This window comes from Scophthalmus maximus, chromosome 4, assembly GCF_022379125.1.
Source record: "Scophthalmus maximus strain ysfricsl-2021 chromosome 4, ASM2237912v1, whole genome shotgun sequence".
Classification (NCBI taxonomy): domain Eukaryota; kingdom Metazoa; phylum Chordata; class Actinopteri; order Pleuronectiformes; family Scophthalmidae; genus Scophthalmus; species Scophthalmus maximus.
The window spans coordinates 24,292,315-24,310,304 of record NC_061518.1 but is presented as its reverse complement, the minus strand read 5'-3'; the positions used below and the strand labels follow the sequence as shown (position 1 = coordinate 24,310,304).

At 43.2% G+C, this 17,990-nt stretch overlaps 1 long non-coding RNA gene across 1 annotated transcript; it reads left to right on the top strand.

The window, feature by feature from the left end:
• The first annotated feature begins 624 nt into the window (after positions 1-624).
• Positions 625-14,648, top strand: LOC118301782. The gene is made up of 3 exons (XR_004790363.2): positions 625-692; positions 9,755-9,864; positions 14,103-14,648. It is a non-coding gene; the product is annotated as an uncharacterized LOC118301782 (long non-coding RNA).
• Positions 14,649-17,990: the final 3,342 nt, after the last annotated feature.

The following is a 17,990-nucleotide window of genomic DNA, read 5'->3' as shown; positions in this document are numbered from 1 at the left end:
TTGTTGCCTTTGCTGCAGATGTCACACGTACCCCGAGTGTTATCATGCATCTATGTCTGACTGCCACCAATATCCTTGTTCTGCCATGTAGCCCTGCCGGTCTCAGATGAATTGAAGTTAGGCTCCTCGGGTCAGGACTGAGGGCTGAGACATGCTTCCCTAATCTGCATCTAGACAAACACTGACAGAGGTCATTCAGAGACGTCAACGTGGCAATTTCTTTAACACTTCCATGACTTTTTTTTTCTTTGTCTGTTATCAAATCTGCCTCCTGACAGAAGTCGGATCAGCCGGTCAGCTTTCTCAATGCAAAAGTATGCACAATCCATTTTCTGTGATTTTGTAAACATGCCATGCACGTAACATTTACTTTCATACATTTAGGCCCAACAGAGTCATTCACACAAAAAGCATCGTCTTGCTTTATTGCTGCATATTTGACCAGTGAAATGTTTTTGCACTCTATGTTTATTTGCCACAAACAGCCAATTTACCAACTGTACAGGCATTTGCTGATGTGAGGTGGGACTGAGAGTCAGAGTCATTTCCCTTCAGTTTTGTTGAGTCAATCAAATTCTTGTTGACTTGTCTCTTTTTCAGACTTTGTATGGAATCTCATCACCAGAACACATGTTGATAGTGGGCCTCATGCAGGAACCGATCTTACCAGCAGGTTCATTCTGCAGTGACACGTGAGTGACTTACAAATTTAAACACAAAACTTAACTAAAGCATACCAATGACAAAATTAATGTTCTGTTCAGCAGATCATCATTACTGTCAACTGGGCTCGCCAATTTAGTGATTTTTTTGTTAATATTACTTTTTTTGGCATATTTCCGCAAAGCTCTTCATAGCCTTTAGTTACATAAAATACTTTCTCTCCTGCAGCTACCCACTGTTCCACTTGACCAGACGTTCATATTAGTCATAGAATACTTTGTTTAAGACATGGATCATTTAGCTAAATACATGTTAAAGCCCCAGTGTGTAATTTTCTGGCGGCATCTGATGGTAAGGTTGCAAACTGCAACCAACTGAGCAACCATCAGTGACATTGTATGGTGGCGCACCGCTGATTCCATTTCCGGTTACCGAAATGCGAATATGACGAATTCTGGACCGTTTTGTGCAACCGTATTCAACACGACGTTGCAATATGGCGCCTTACATGGAGGTCGGGTTCACCTAATGACACTATCTTTAACTCATTCACGAAAAAACATTGGTTCTTTGTTGCAGGTGATTATACATATATGAACACATAGTTGCGGACAATATATTCAATTTATATTAATAAGTTATTCTAAATATTACAGACTGTAGCTTTAAAGGTGCTGTATGTACGTTTTTGCTATTGCGATATAGCAAACATTTGCATTAACAGCTGTTTGCTTACCAGTCTGGCAGGGAAGTAATTGCTAAGAGCTTCTTTGCACCACTTCTTCTCTAACCTTTGCTAACCAGTTAGTAACCAGTTGGTTTGTCCGTCACTTAACTATAGCGTGTGATAGTAGGGTCCTGTCTGCAGATGCGCTACTCAGATGGTGTATCATATTATGACATATCTTATTTACTCAACGTTGGCTGAAGCGTTGTGCAAGCGTCCATCAGAAACCACGACCCACGGATCGACGTCCGGCAGCAGATAAAACTTAAATAAGCTACATCACTTCTAAACCATTCCCTCTTTATTCCGGTCGCAGTGTAGCTCTGCTCTGATGGCGCCTTGTTGTTGATATTATGTTTTAATTACCCTAATTTGACTACTGACAAAAGTAAAATTGTTTTCTATGAATCTGCTGACAGCAGACCTGAAGCGCTGAAGTGTCAAAGTCTTTGTTAACGTTCTTGTGAATAAAATGTGGCCACAAATAGAGCCTAACATAATGACGATTATGGGGGCAACAAGTGTCTACGTGTTTTATAAGCCCTATGGCCGTAATATTTCCTCTTGCTGTCACCAACTGGAGATTACATACAAAGTCAATGCAAAGACGCCAGTAGACGCGAATTTCGTCCAACAGGAACTGCCGGATGATTTCCGGTTGGGTTTGCTCGAATTAGAAGATTCGCTTCGCATTTGGAGGGAACCCAGCATTAGTATCATGCGTAGTCATCCATCAAATATTCTGTGCATGTCTTTAATATGTGATCTATATACTCTTAAATTTTAGGGAGACCAATGACTGAAGGCTGGGGATTAAATTCATGATCTCAAAAAAAGTTTGTTTTGAGGGCAATCATCATGTCAGCTTCTTATAGGTCCTTTCGCTTAAATTTATGGATTTCACAAAGAGCTCATCAATGACGTTTTCACCCCTGGAGAAACATGGAGCCAGATTCAAAGGCAGGGATCAATTATCCACAGTTACTACAAGAACACAGCTTCAAAGGATTCATTCCAGATCACAATCTCTGAGGGGTTAAGCTTTCTCCACCTCCTCTCAGATTTCACAAACACACATGCAGAGAGAGCATGAGATGGAGATAAAGAGAGAGAGATGCCTACCCACATACTGTATATGCATGAGGTGTGAAAACATATCACTTTAACATCCTTGCATTTGATATCACTCATGTCATCAGACGACGGCTTCTCATTTGATTGATTAATCACACTGATTAATATTTCCATTCTTAACTGCAGGAGAAGAATCAAAAGTGGTTCATTAGTTTATGAACCTGACCCACTTACAGAGGGACAAGCAGAATTTTGCTTTTTCAAATTAATGAAGCTTGTGGGAGGTGAAGTGTCGCATATGAACACGCGAACACACTCCAAAAAACTGTGAAAGGAATGAAGCCCACGTGTGATCACTGGATGCAGTTTTTTCGTACACTTAATTTGCACTTCATTAATAATTTTCACACCTGTATCCAGTAAATGCAAAATGTCACATCAGTCATATAATTTAGCAGAGCAATATTGAGGATTTAATTTTTTTAGGAAAAGGGAAAGTATAGCTTCTTTTGAAAATATCATTATTTGCATCAAAATAATAACAGAACAAAACGATTAACTAAAATTAACAATTAATTAAAGTGTACATAAATATTGAACTTGCTACTTTTCATGAACCATGCAGTGACACTCACCAATTTCACTCTATGTCAATATTGGGTGTACCCAGGTATTTTGTGTTGTTTCTTTTTATTTAGTAAAAGAGCAACAGATCATCATCGCTTGATGATGTTAATTCCACCTTTCTTTTCCCGAATATGCTCGTTAGACCCGTTGAAATTTGCCCCCGACTTATTCGCAATTTCGTGCCATTAATTTGCGTCGCCATTGATGTGCTAAGCTAAGGTCTTACTCAGGGCTCAAAGAAACGAACATTTCTGTGATTACCAATTCAACAGCTCATTGGGATTTGTCCTAGTAAATGGCCAGTACTATGACAAGTTTATAAGAACAAAGGATGCAAACAACAATTACAAATTGTGCAAATTGAACAGCGCAAGCTGGAGCGCACTTTGGTACGGGATGCTAAAGCCACAGCAAAACAACAGACATCCTCACATTACACCTTATCTGTCTACCCAGAAACCAAAAGTCCAAGCACAACTTTCCAAAACAAAGGATATCTCATACATTTGGTCCCTAAACCACATACAGTATGAATTTTAATCGTCCTGCTGATGTCAGACAATTCCACCATTAGTCCAAAAGATTGCAGCGATAACATGAAAACAAAACAGATTACGTCATTGCAGTGCTCCCGTGCAATATTGAGCTGAGGTTTTTGGAAATGAAGTAGGTCTAATTTATTTATATGAACCAATTTTCCCTATTGCTGTATACATACATATATACTGCCATTTTCTTGTGACTATATATAAATATGATAATCAATATAATTAAATATATTTGAAATGGCCTCACTTCTGCTCAGGACAATACTTCTATGGCTGATGGAATTGTTAGCTAATTCAAAGAAGAAGAAACGATAACAACATAAAAGAACCGAAACTGAGCAGTGAGAACTCTGGCTCTCGCTGTGAAGCTCTGGTTTCAGAGCAGAATAAATGAGGTTGAGAAAAGTGGGGCTCCAGATGTGACTCCTTGTTCTTACGCCCCCCTTGGCATCATCTTCTAACGGCTGGAATGTGTTCAATTATATTCATAAATATAGGATCGTCTCACAGCTGACAAATATAGACTGGATTTGTATTATTTAAATGCAACCTGGGAGGAAAATTACAGCGTGAATATGCAAATGGGTTAAGAAGATTAAAAAGATCGGCAAAAAAGTAAGGGGCGCGTGTGTGGAATAACGTGGATTCACAATGACAGGGGAGAGGAGAGGAGGGGAAGAGAAATGGTGAAAAGAAGATGAAATATCCAGACGAGAGTAATAAAAAAAGAGGAGAAAAGAAGAGAGGAGATTATGAGAAACTTGGAGGGGCGGTGGGATCAGAGGGAAGGAGACAAAAGTAAAGTGTTTGGGAAAAGATGGGGATACGACGGGAAAGGGTGAATGGAGTTGAACCGGGTTAAAGCCAGAGCAGAGGTGTCAACTGTAAAGACGAGTAAGAGCATTATGTGCAGGGAATGATACATACAACGGGGCTGCAAAGCTCTCTGCTCTCTTCTTGAGGAGCGGAGTGGGCCAGGCCTAAAGGCTAATGCTGATCTTTATTGTCCTTCGCTTGAGGCCTTTAGACCACAAACACACGACTCCCTCTGCACACACACTTGTTACACACAATTAATGTCATAAAACTGTTTGAAAAAATTAGGTGGACGAAAAGAAAGGCAATTTGAAAAAGCCGCTGAATAAATGATAATATGAGCAGCTTCAGCGCTTTATGTTTTCAAAATGATTTTCCTGAAAAACAGTATCTACAACTGGTTCAAACACGTCCACAGCAAAAAGATAAGTTACCATGGCGACGACTAATGAAATCCTTCCCTATCTTCTCTAAGTGTGGCTCCTCATTACCATGGTAATAAACATCGCAGTAATCGTCTGGTCGTTATCACGAAGATGGATCTGTGGGATATCAGTTCATCCCCCCCCCCCCCCCCCCCCCAAAAAAAAGGGTTCAAAAAAGCGGCTGGTGGCGGTTGGCGCTGGGTGGTGGGGCAGGGTCGACCAACGCTCTGATACATGGCGAGACAAAGCCTGTGGAGAGATGAAGCACAAGATACGTGAGAAAAACAGAGGAGCTGTGAAGTTCAAACTGGGGCATTGAAAAAAAGCCGCCGTCGCCATCCAGATGTTATTCCATTGACTTTTTTCATTTAATATATGGGCAAGAAGTTCGAAAGTCTGCCCCCGGAATTATTTTGGAGCTGTGTAAAAGTGAAAAAAAAAAAAAAGAGAAAAGTCTGTGATATAAAATTTGCATTAAATATTAAAGCAGCCTCACGAGGAGCACTGGATCCATGTTAAAGGAACAGATTCACTGTTTGACTGCCGGTGCTACGATCTCCCGACCGTGTTTATAACTCAGGGAAGCATCTTCTAAGCTCATTGTTGATCCAACTGACCGCTGTGGGCTAATTACGGTACATTCATTTATGCACTTGCCATTAGTTTAGAAATATTAAATATTCCAAGAATTTGATTAAAAAAGAATTCCTTTTCTTATTGAAAACCACACTGCAGAGCCGCACCTGTGCGAGTGTGTCTGAACCAGACGGACTCGTTTAAAGGACAAAGATCAGGCAAACCCTGAGTCCCTCCTTCAAGAAAAAGCTTTGTGATTTGTGCCTGTACATTCTCGGCTGAATCCTGGAGAGATTTTCTTTTTTTCTATTGAAGTCTTGTAATAAATCAGCCTGTTGCTTCTTAAGAAAACATCTATTCAGAGCAGTATTAAAACCTGCATTAAGTGCTATGATTCATTAATTTTTCTTTTTTTTTTTACGATCACAACATCTTTGGACTGTTCCTGCGAGGTGCCAAGGTTCCTGGCTTTCAACAGTCCAACCACATAACCACAAATCAGTTTTGAAACAAAATTGTCCCGTGCCTGTCTCCTGCCCTCTCCGCTCCTTTTCCAACCTGAGTGTATTTTTATCTGCACTGAGAATGAAGTCGGCGTGCCGAGCGATAACAGGGACAGTCGGAACACATTTCAGCAACAAAAGATTTGTAAAAAAGAATTCCAGCACACATTTCCGTGGGGTTTGCGCTCTAATTAGTTGTTCATTTGTTGCTGTTGGGAAGCTGTGACTATTATTTGTGTCAATTAAAGCTGCAACTGGAGGAGAAAAGGGCAGTGTGTGTGTGTGTGTGTGTGTGAGTGTGTGAGTGTGTGTGTGTGTGAGTGTGTGTGTGTGTGTGTGAGTGTGTATGTGTGTGTATGTGTGTGTGTGTGTGTGTGTGTTTGTGTGTGTGTGTGAGTGTGTATGTGTGTGTGTGTGAGTGTGTGGCCTTTCAAGAGGCGTAGGGTGTTGGTTGGACGGTTTAAGACTGTTGCAAAAAAAAACGCAGCACAAGCAGCAAGAGAATAGTGTGCGTGACCACTAACCTGACATACATGGCATCATATCGGCCCATTTCTGCTGGACATTCGGACCGTCACGCCACAACGTCGCAGTGATGTTAAGCAGCGATTTACCATTTTAGATCAAAAGACAAAACCCCGACAGATGATGCTCATCCATGAAAAGCAAACCCCAGCAGCACACTATTTTTTTAATAGAAAAAAGCCCAAAAAGAAAGAAGTTCTCCGTCAAAGGCCGAATCCAGTTACAGAGCCTGTCATGACCTCGGGACTCAGTCGTCTGTCGTGTTGTATGTAATAAGCCACGCCCACTTTGGAGTAATCCAATTAAGTCTAAAAATAATATCTGAAATACATCACATTAGGGAAGATAATAACCCTCTGACTGCTATTCCACTCTGGCTTAATGTCTTTTTAGTCCAAAGATAAGCCCTGACTGCTCTACTAAATACATGCCACGTTGTCCTCAAAGAAGTCCTTTACTTTGTTTTACTGCGGGGGGGCAAGAAATGTTTCTTGATTTCAGACGGAAAGGAAGTGTGAAAGAAAAGGGTGACACCCACAGTCTTAAATAATCACAATGTGGCTAAGCACTGCGGAACAGAAAAAAAAGAAAACCAGAAAAAAAAATATCAGTCCTGTGGCGTTCTGGCCTTAATCTGTTAATGAAGGCTGCAATTATGCAACATCATCAGGTAGAACATGAAAACCAGTTTCTAAACCCACACACCCGAGACATTGGGAAATGCATTGTGGGTGAAGAAGCCAATTGAATTTTCCACCCCCTCCCTCCTCCCCAAGAGACTGTGCTCCAACAGTCATTCCCTGGACACCCAACCCCCCCCCCCCCAACCCTCTAATAATATTGCATTTACAAATCCATTAAATATGTCCTAATTTGTATCTTTTAAATCGGTAATTGGAGATGCCATCTCTACACACCGGCCTCTGCAGAGGCAGCTAGTTGATCTAATTGCATTGTACGTGTGACTTGAGCATAATACCAATTAGCTGTGTTACCTCCTTGAAGAGCAAACAGTGTCCAAATAAACACAGCTTAATTATGCCCAGGGAGAATAGGAGTTGGAGAACACACAATTAAAGTGGCTAATTAATTCAGTGTTTTATCATAAGTTGTGTTTTTTTTTCTTCCTTCTAGCGTTATGCTGAGAATCGTGCGACTAAAAGATGAATGAACTGTGTGTCCTCTCCGCAGGACCTCTGGGTCAGCCTTTGCAGTTCAATTTCCTGGCAGCCATTAGCCTCCGTGGGCCTAAGAAAGGAGGACCAGTGAAAAAAAAAGAAATAAACGCCACTCTCACTGTATTTCTGTCCCCACCACTTGACTTCTGTGATTCTCCAGGCCTGTGGGACTTATCCAAAGATACTTTTTGGGCATTTTCAAACCTTTAACGATAGGACAGTATCCAGGGTGAAGGGCGGAGAGAGTGGGGGAAGACGTGCAGCAAAGGGCCGGGGTCGGAGTCGAACCCACGGCCGCCGCGGGAGGACTCAAGCCTCCACACACGGTGCCGCCGGTGCCACTGAGTGAGCGAATCGACGCCCCAGAAATCCTCTCAGACTCAACAAAGTTTTATTTAGTTTGAGCCAAATCTCAGAGCTGTACCCTTCTCCTTATATCCACTTGCGTTCCTCCGTACCGCCACAAAGTGGGTTTCAAGAGCCAAGTGTGTTCGTCTTTGCTTCGACTTTGGACTCATCCACTGCACTCCGCCCCCGTGCATCACCGTCCACTGAATTAGCAACAGATTGCCTTGGGCACCGATGCATGCTGGGGACTTGTGATAAGGTATCAGGATGGCCTCATGAGGAACATAACCTACAATCACATTATCCTGGCACCCACAGAGATTTTTCACAGGGGGGGCGGGGGCGGGGGCTAGATGGGGCGACTGGAAATCTCGGGGTGGCACACCAAAACCAAAAGCCATAACTGAATTTCAGGAATTCTATTATGCCGTTGTAGCATATTTTGGAGTTTGGGATTTGAGGTTTGGAGAGTTGGATTTTGTTCATTTAAGTCTGTTTTTTGTTACCTTAGTTATTAACTACTCTTTTTTCCGTCTTACCTTCATTTGGGTCCTGCTCCTGCAAACCCGTGACACTTAAACCTATCCAAACTATTATAAAATTATACTTTATTGATTTAAATGTATAGTTCCTAATTTAAAATGTATTTCACCCTAATGTAAAATAACTGATAAAAGCAGAATCTATAATTCTGCTGCTCTTATATACAGTATATCAAATACAAGCTGCTGGGCTGGCTGCATTTGTTTTTATTTATTATTTTACTTAGACCAAACTATACTATTTAACTATTATAAGAATATACGTAATTGATTTAAATGAATAGTACCCAATGTCAAATATCAGAGTTGCATGTAGCATATGCATAAAATGCTACATGCAACTCTCCAGGGGGGGGGACACTGATACCAGAGTCACTTATTTCAACCACACTACACCCCCTCCACCTTGCAATGGAACGACGCATTTGTCCAAAACATAACCTGATTTGTTTGATTACATGATTGTGCCATACACGCGATACCCAGACATTCCTGAGCAGCAACAAAAAAAAAAGAAGAAAAAAAGAGTGTGTCTGTACGCGGCTACAGATGTCTGTGAATGGGCTTACATCAGATCAGACACACAATTCACAGTGGGCCAAGGCTGAACCAGAGCAGTACAACGCTGGTTCAAAGTGTCACTCCCCAGTGTGCCAGCTGTGCTCTTGACACTTGTTAAAAGGAGTGCATCACACAGTGAGTCAATGAGTCTCCGTGGCTTTGTGGAAATACAATTGTGGAAAAAACCTTGCATCAGAGATTGACTGTACGCTCACTCCTGTGATGCAGGCTCTTGAATTATGCTATTTCAAGCAACAATGCGAGCAGGCACTGCAGACAAACTCAGGCTTCCCCTTTATTCATTTCCTCTTCCTGCAATAATAGTGTGAACGGTTTCTGAAATGAATCTGCTATGGCTAATGCTACTAATTATTAATCCCTCGAGGAGGGTATGTTGTTTATTCATGCTTGTGGCAAATAAGTTGATACTGAATGTATCAATAAAATTAACATATTTGTTTTCCACTACAGTATTTGATCTGGCAGTACAATATCCAAGCGTAGGGACTACGGAAGGACTTTAAGATAAAAATATTTTAGGCACATGTTTAGGCAAATGGTTGGGTTTGAGGAAGGACTGTGGTTTGTTTATTAACATTGTCGCGGAAATCTTGTCTCTGTCATCATCCACGGGCCTGCAGATTGACCTTCACCCTCAACCTCATTTGGACCAGAGAAGAAGAAACACAGGACAACTCACATGAAGCTCACCAAGACTTCTCTGATCAATGCTAACTGCACAGCATCTCAGGTAAACCCCACGACGAAGACAATGAGAGTTCTCATGTTCAAGTGATACTAAAATATAAAAGACCTCATTCAATAAGCGAGCCGCGGGACGTTTTCGTTCAGACACTTTCATAAATATATAATACCTCTTTTTGTCTGAGACTCCATCCGGAGAAGGGTGTCGTCAAATTGATTCTCCACAACCTGTTGTCAAAAATCACACCACTTTCCATTCTGGAGATAAAAAACAGCACTTTTTATTGAAAGTATGGAACAATGACAAAATCCAATAGTCCATTCCAACTGTTTTCATGCAATCTGATTACATTCCTTCAGGATGGCTGAATTTGATAATGTAGATAAAAGTTGCATGTGTCAAATTTAATATTTTCTTATTATATATATCTATGCATTTATAAAAGTAAGATTTTTTTAAAAATACACTGTTACAGAAATAACCACTTAAGTTGTTTTTCCGACTTCTAAATAATAATATGAAATCTTCCAGTCGAGGCTCATTCTGTCCAGCGGATCCACTAAAACTTTTAAGGGTCACATGACAACATAATTGTTGTTCCAACACAATCGTTACCCTACCGAGCTTTATATGCATCGCCCAGCAGAGATTAGTTATCCGAAATGAAAAACAAGACCTACATCTGGAACAACCATAGCCACAACAAATTGCAATCATCTCAGATAAGACATGCAAGGTAAAATTAAATGCGGCTTATGTGCATGAAGCAGCAATATGTAACATAAGCACATACATGTCACCTCCCACTCACAATAATTACACAACCCTGGGGAATTTCTCAACAGGGTTTTGAACCATATTAACAGTTTTTTTAAAGCCCCAGTGTGTAATTTTCTGGCGGCATCTGGTGGTAAAGTTGCAAACCGCGACCTACTGAGCACCAGACAGAGGACACTTCATGGTGGCGCGCCGCCGATTCCGGAAACGTCTGAAAATGCGACACGAATGCGACGTATTCTGGACCGTTTTGTGCAACCGTATTCAACACAAGGTAGCAAACGTGGTGACTTACACGGAGGTCGTGTCCACCTTATGCAACTACATTTAACTCATTCAAAGTTGACGAAACAAAAACATTGTGATTATACATACATAAACACATAGTTATGGACGATATATTTAATTTCTGTGGAATAAGTTCTTCTGAATATTACACACTGTAGCTTTAAAAAAAATAATGTAGTGATCAAAATGTGATACTTCCCTTAACAGCGGCTCCTCTTTGCAGTGTGGCTCAGCGTGATTGCCCGTGGACACGGCATCATGCACAACTCAGCCGCCGGGCAGTCAGGCAGAGAGAGAAGGGGCCTCTACTAGATATGCTAATGGCGTCGTTCATTAGCCGTCTGCAATTAGCCGGTGTGCTGCTGTGGGCTTCTGGCTATAACAGAAGCCACCAACACCGGGCCACTTATCAACAGACAATGGACGCACATTGTGCGGAGAGAGCGAGGGGCCATCATTAAAACATATTAATGAAGGGGCCAAGGTGGTGGTGGTGGGGGGGGGCAGCATTCGGGGAAAAGAGGACAGATGATTATTGGAAGACGAGACACACCGGGCGAGGGGGGGGGGCAAAAATGTGCATTCTGCAAGCAGCTGACAGATTTGACTTCAACACGAAGACACCCAATCACATCCATGGCCCTGTTTGATCTGCTGCCGTGCAACTTTATCACGCCTGCCCTACCAACCAGGGCATCTGATATTCGAGTTCGGAAACTTTCAGCTGTCAAACACCTGCAATCACAACATCGATGAGCCCACGTACAGTGTGACCCAAGTCATCGCCGTTGTGATTAGCTGAAATCAGTCTGAGACTGCCGGAAAAACCACAGTCCCAGACACACAGCTTTCTATTTTTCGCAGTGATTTATGACCTTTTCTTGCACTCGATTGAGTTATTGATGGCCTGTCTAGTCTGATCAAATGTAGTTTATAAATGTAAATGAAGGCAAAGTAACAGGCAAAATGTGCCAGGTGCTGCAAACGCCAGGACTGAAAGGGATCTGTGACGGGCCGGTGCTGCAGCTGGGGTTTCAGTCAGAAATCTTTGAATTTGAACTATCTTTATTGTAATTTTAATAAGAAAATTGTGCTTCGCTTCACCCAGGCTAAGCAATATCCAGATAGTAATTATTAAAAGTATGTATTTCTAGGTATTTCTACAGATTTTGGCATTGGCTGGTATAATCCTTCGGTGGCCTCGGGGCAAAAAATGAGCACTGGGACTCCACTGAACCGCAGTTCCTCCTTCCGTCTGTGTCTTATTGTATACAGGCTATCCAATTACCTTGGAGTGTCCATCACGAAGACTACATATAGCAAGTAAACATGGGCAGCTTCATTACATTTTGCCTGGAGCCCGTAAAACCAACAACTGCTCTGATGTAAAATGCATAGCCCAGTTTTTGTTAGCAGCAATCTTGTTGAACATGAAAATTGAATTTGGTTTCATACCCATTGGATTACCTATCTTGATTTTAGGATATTTTACAAGTAAGAGGCAAAACTTCTGATTAAGAAAATGGTGTTTGTGTCCGAAATCAGCCATTCACTCCCCCTTGCTCCCTATCTAGGGAATTCTATCTTTTTCGGAGACTTTTCTTTAACGCTGTGTTTTAAAAGGTTTAGGTGAAAAGCACATCCCCTTGTCTTGTTCAAAGGCAGAAATAAACCTATTTATTTAATTTTGTGTTGTGATGCGCAGCTCTGCTCTAGATATATGAATTTAGAACCAACATTCTCAAATTTATGACCGTGACTGTGCACATAAAAACAAAGTGCCCCACTGAAAATGTGAAGGAAACAGCTTTAACCTGTCTGTTAAAATGCCAGCGAATATTAACCTCTCTGTATTTATTCTCATTATAATTCAATTTTTCTCTGATGAGAATAACAACGAAATGAATGACCGGAGAGAGAAGGCTGAGACGTGCCCCTCTGGCTAAACGAGCAAGACGTCGTCAAATTGTGGGTGAAAAGATAAATGCGATGCTACATTTATATCTTAAAATGCATAACAATAATTATCTGTCAGCACGTCGTGGTCAGACTACACAGAAATTCGCCTTCTCCACTCTCCGTTGGGGTCATGGCCGAGCGGTTGGAGTTCCTTTTTCTTTTGACTGGCGAATGCAAAGTTGATGGCGTCGTCTCACAAGCGCTTGGCATCACCAAGCAGTGTGTGATCACCAGTGTCGGTTCCTGGACGTATTTATTGGTTTGCCAGGGTCACAGTCTGTACCCACCGGGAAGATTGTGTATTCTCGGGGATGGTGGATATCCCTGCATGTCACGAACCCATGGGCCTCATCACGCCTCACAGGGACGCAAAGGGGAGGTCCTGGGATTGAGAGGGGCACTTGGCAGCGCGGAGACCAGGCGGCAAGAGGACGTTGCACGCTGCTGTTGCAGTGAAGGCGGTTGCTTGTGTTGTGCTACTTTGGACAACCTCTGCCACAGAGACGGGGGACACAGTTGAGTCTGCACAAAGACTGCGTGGGCCGCGCCGCTATACGGAAACACCGCTTTTGAATTTCTGTTGAATTCAAAACCCTGTCACACATTTATGCAGTTTTTTTTATTTTTGTTTGCTTTTGGTGGTTTTAAGATCATAGCAGACCCCTCCCACCCTGGGCACAAACTTTTTGAAATGCTCCCCTCCGTGACAAAGACAGAGTCTTTCACTTCTTTTGTCAGCTTCAGTGGGACCCCCACTGACCCCCCCCCCCCCCCCCCCCCCCCCCTTGACATTACTTGTTATATAAACGTAATTCACCACACACACATTCAACCATCTGTGACCCTGATATTTATTGTAAATTGAATATAAATAGTGTGAATTTAATTTAATTTGATCTTATTTTATTCTGTTCTATTTCATTTTATATTCTTTTTCCAAGTCTGTGTATATATGTTTATTGCTACATGCACCTCAATGAAAGCAAAAAAAAATCCCTGCATGTAACCTGTTACCTACCTGGCAATAAAACTGATTCCGATTCTGATTTCATACAAATAGTTTCAATTGTTTTTGAGCATGGCTTAAATAGAAGTTCTCATAGTTTCAGCCTAACAATATAGCATTTGACCTGTACCGTAACTGCTCCAAAACAATGTTCAAAGTTTTTCTAAAAAGTTGATTATGTTAGAATTGTCATTAACATTCAATTTTTCTAATTTAATCTACATTTTTGTCAACTTTTCTTTTCTCCTGATAGACCCCTCCCCCTAGCGTCTTCTCGCCTGGCCCTCTCCTCTCTTCCCCCCCTCCAGCGGCTCCTGTTTGGGGTCCCGTCGCCGTCTCTGAGCCTGGCACGGCCCACGAGTCTGGAGACCGACTCTCTGGTTCCAGTGGCACTGAATCAGGTGAGGCTCATGTGGAGACAGAAGGGTTCTCTCCCCAGGCTGAGGCAGTTGACTCATGGAGGCCGAATACATGGCCAGCCTCATCCGCGAGAGAGAAACACGTCCATGTCCCGGCATGTGGACCCTCCCGATTCAGTGCCCACTCCCTGTCGGCGGCCTCCCGAGCTCCTGCCAACATTGCAAATGATATAAAAATACTTGTAGTGCAGATTTCATGTCGGGTTGTCAATGAGGAATACAACAAAGAAACAGCCATCACATTCACACCTACAGGCAATTCAGAGTGTCCAGTTCACCTGTATTTGGACTGTGGGAGGAGGTCACCTGTTCCTCCTTCCCCATTTTACACCCTTGTATATATATATATTCCGGTCCATTTCCACCGAACACTGCCAGAGAGTTTATTGTGCAATCCCAGCCGTACATATCCAGCTCTCACTTTTCCCACGATACCACTGGCCGCACCACACCTTAAGCAGCCGCTCTGTCATAGAGACAACTGGCCTAGCCGTTTACAGCAAATAGCTAAACGGGGTCAGTCTGTTGGTAATTAGCTCTTTTCCATCATGCCACGAACAACTCCGTCTTGATTTCATGCAGTTTTCCGCAAAACAGCGCGAAAAAGTGAAGTCACTTCCCTCGCAGAGGAGCTGTGCGACGTGTCACCTACAGCTCTTCATCCGTCATCTCGCTGTGTCCGATGCTCCTTGCTCCATCACGCCCTGCAATATTAAAACCGTTTCCGTTGTCAAAACAATGGAGAGTCATTCCAAAAGCATATTTTTGGAATGAGACAGATGCTCTGTGCTTCCGTTCCTGTGACCGTTTCGCAGTAAAAGCCAGCCTACGTTTCGCCAGTTGAATGTGTGTAATGTGAACGAGCAGCATGTTGGGTCCGGTATCTTGCCGTGTATCTTTGCCCACTCTTTCACGCCATCAGTAAACAGTGAGATAAACCTACGAAACAATAACAGCGCATTGCATGCGCCTGTGTGCGTGAAGGCAGTCCCACCGGGAACATCGTGGAACAGTTAGATCGTGAGAGGCAAATTCATCTGCAAGGGCAAAGAGAGGTGAACGGTAAAAAAAGACCCCGCCCGTTGTAAACATCCATCCGCAGTTTACAGACGCACTTCAACTTTTGACCTCATGCACTGACTTCGTCAGGGCTTTGTACGTTCACAGTTCCTTTGCAACCAGGCAACTACGGATCGCCTGTTATTATGTAATGAGACACTCGACCTCTTCCTCTCTGCCAGGTTCATTGAGAGCTTGTGTTTTATTCAGTTTAAGTATGTACAGGTAAAAGAAAAAATAATGTTATTATGAAACATTGCACCAATTATACGCAGTTCATTTCCATTTCAAGGTCTGCTATTCAATCTTCTTTTTTTCCTTTCACTTTTCTCTTACAGGTTAATATCTATACGGAAAATAGGCCATTAATCCATAACCATAAAGTTATACTGACCAATCTGAATGCCCTGGAAATACAAAAAAAGCATCGCGTTGTATATAACAGCAGCCATTCGTCTCCTCTGTTCCTGAGCATAGAAAAGTACCTCAGAAATAAAAACACAGACGTTCATCAAGGATTTATCCCACACAAACACGTTACCTACACACACACACACACACACACACACACACACACACACACACACATATATATAAAATAATATTTTCAATAATATTCTTTCCAAAAGCTTTTTTTAACACGAGAAATAAAGTAATGATATGGACCTATGCTGTGGTATGTTTCAGAGGGTTTGTTGTTTTGTTATTTGTTGACTCAATGTGTGGGTGAATTCTATCAACGTGAATAATCGATCCTCTTATTGAAGTATTGTTTTGAAGGGTACCCACTGTTACGATGCAGCGGCAGACGGCGATCTGAATAAACGTAAGTGTCACTTCCTTCGTTTAAGTGTAAGACAGTTTTTTTTACATAGGAAACCTTTACAGCGGGGATATTTTTAAATACTTTTTGTGCTTGTGACTCTTTTTCTAATTGCCCTTTGAACTTATGAATTATTGAGACTTGTCCTTCACCAAAAGACACCATTGTTTTTGAAGCAGCGCGTTACGACGTACGTGGTCGCCTTAAAGACCGCAGACCTCCGGCGGGAGTTGTGTACGTAGAGGTCGCCAGAGGTCAGCAGTGGACTGATAAGTCCGTCGACTTCGTGTATTCCAATGGACGCACTTATAGTCGGTTGAGTCACCGTACTAATTCTCTGCAATGTCACCCTGACCGACACCATCACCCTCACACGCTCATCAACAATGCGCCGGTTAAGCAAATAAAGCCTCACAATGCGCTGAGGCGAATAAGTAGTCGTGGCGTGTATATATTAAGCCGTTTTAAGGAAGCGGTCGCTGTGGTCCTTTGTGCAAATTTGTCGCGTCAGTTGGAGGGCTCGTTGCAATTATTAGATTCCCAATGAATCCCAATGACAGACAGAAGCGACGGTCAGACTTGTAATATAGCCTGGTTTATTATGAAGCTTGAAGCGGCCTACTAAGCCGCTCACCTGTTACCGGCGCTAAATCGCCACGGTAACTTCGGTTGAACTGCTTGAATGCTCCAGAGCAGGCTAAGCTCATCACAGCAAAATCAAAAAACCTGTCACCGGCCCGGCCGCTGACACAACCGGATCGACGTTCTGCTACACAACCCCGACAAAGCTGTGTACGGTAAAGCGACGAATAACGATGAGCGACAGACATTTAGACGCGGGTGGAATCGTGACGCTGCTCCAGACCTCTCGCGTGTCCGCTCGCAATAGGCGGAGGGAGGGGCCCGCTGGAGGGCCGCCTTTCACGGGACTGCGAGGGGGCTTCTGTCAAATCCCCCGAAGAAACACTCCAGTTCTGGCACATCGGCGAACGCCGCGCGGCTTATCTGCTGTCCTGTCTCGTTCGTGCTTTTGTGTTCTTTCTTTCGTCGTCTCTCTCGTCTGCCCGCCACTGTTGCCGCGGACATCGCAGCACATCGTTTGCCGCGACAGGCTTTTCTGTCCCCCGTCAAGCCCCCCCCCCCGCTCCCGTCCCCACTCCTCCTCGAGGCCACTCGGTATGCAGACGGGACGCTCTCGACGGGGTTTTTTTTTTTTTTTCCCCCCCGCCGTGAGCCGAGCTATTCCGTGATTTTTTTTTCTTCTGATTTGCCGTTCGGCTGCGTCAGATGGAGGAGCCGCGATCCTCCCTGAAGCCTTGACAGCCATGTTGGGGTGTGATGAGAGCCACGCAATGCAGAGAGGACCGACGTTGTTCCGTCTTCAAACGCCCACACTCCAGACATCCTTTTCATCTCCGGCAACCTTGCTTTGTTATTCTCTCCACTGATTCTTCCCCTTTCTCTTTCTCCCCCCCCCCCCCCCCCCCCCCCCCACACACACACGCCCTGCGTCTCCTTCCAATCATATATACATTAAAACATGAGATCTGCCTGATTCATCGCGGGGTCTCACAGTAGGCCAACTCTCAGTGTTGATCATCAACACATGTCACTCCGTGACCTTGTCGCCCGATCATCAGAATTTCATTTCATCACGAGCGGACGCCATCCCTCTTTCTCTCTCCCTCCGTGATTGTGCTCTCTGCGGCCGCTCTCCCTCTCTCCCCGTCCGTTGTCAGTTTCTTTCCCTCGTGCTGTGTCCATTTTTGAATGCAAAAAAATAGAAGGTCTTGAATTGACGATTTAAGAGGCTGCTTGGCTCCCCACAGTTGCCCACGAT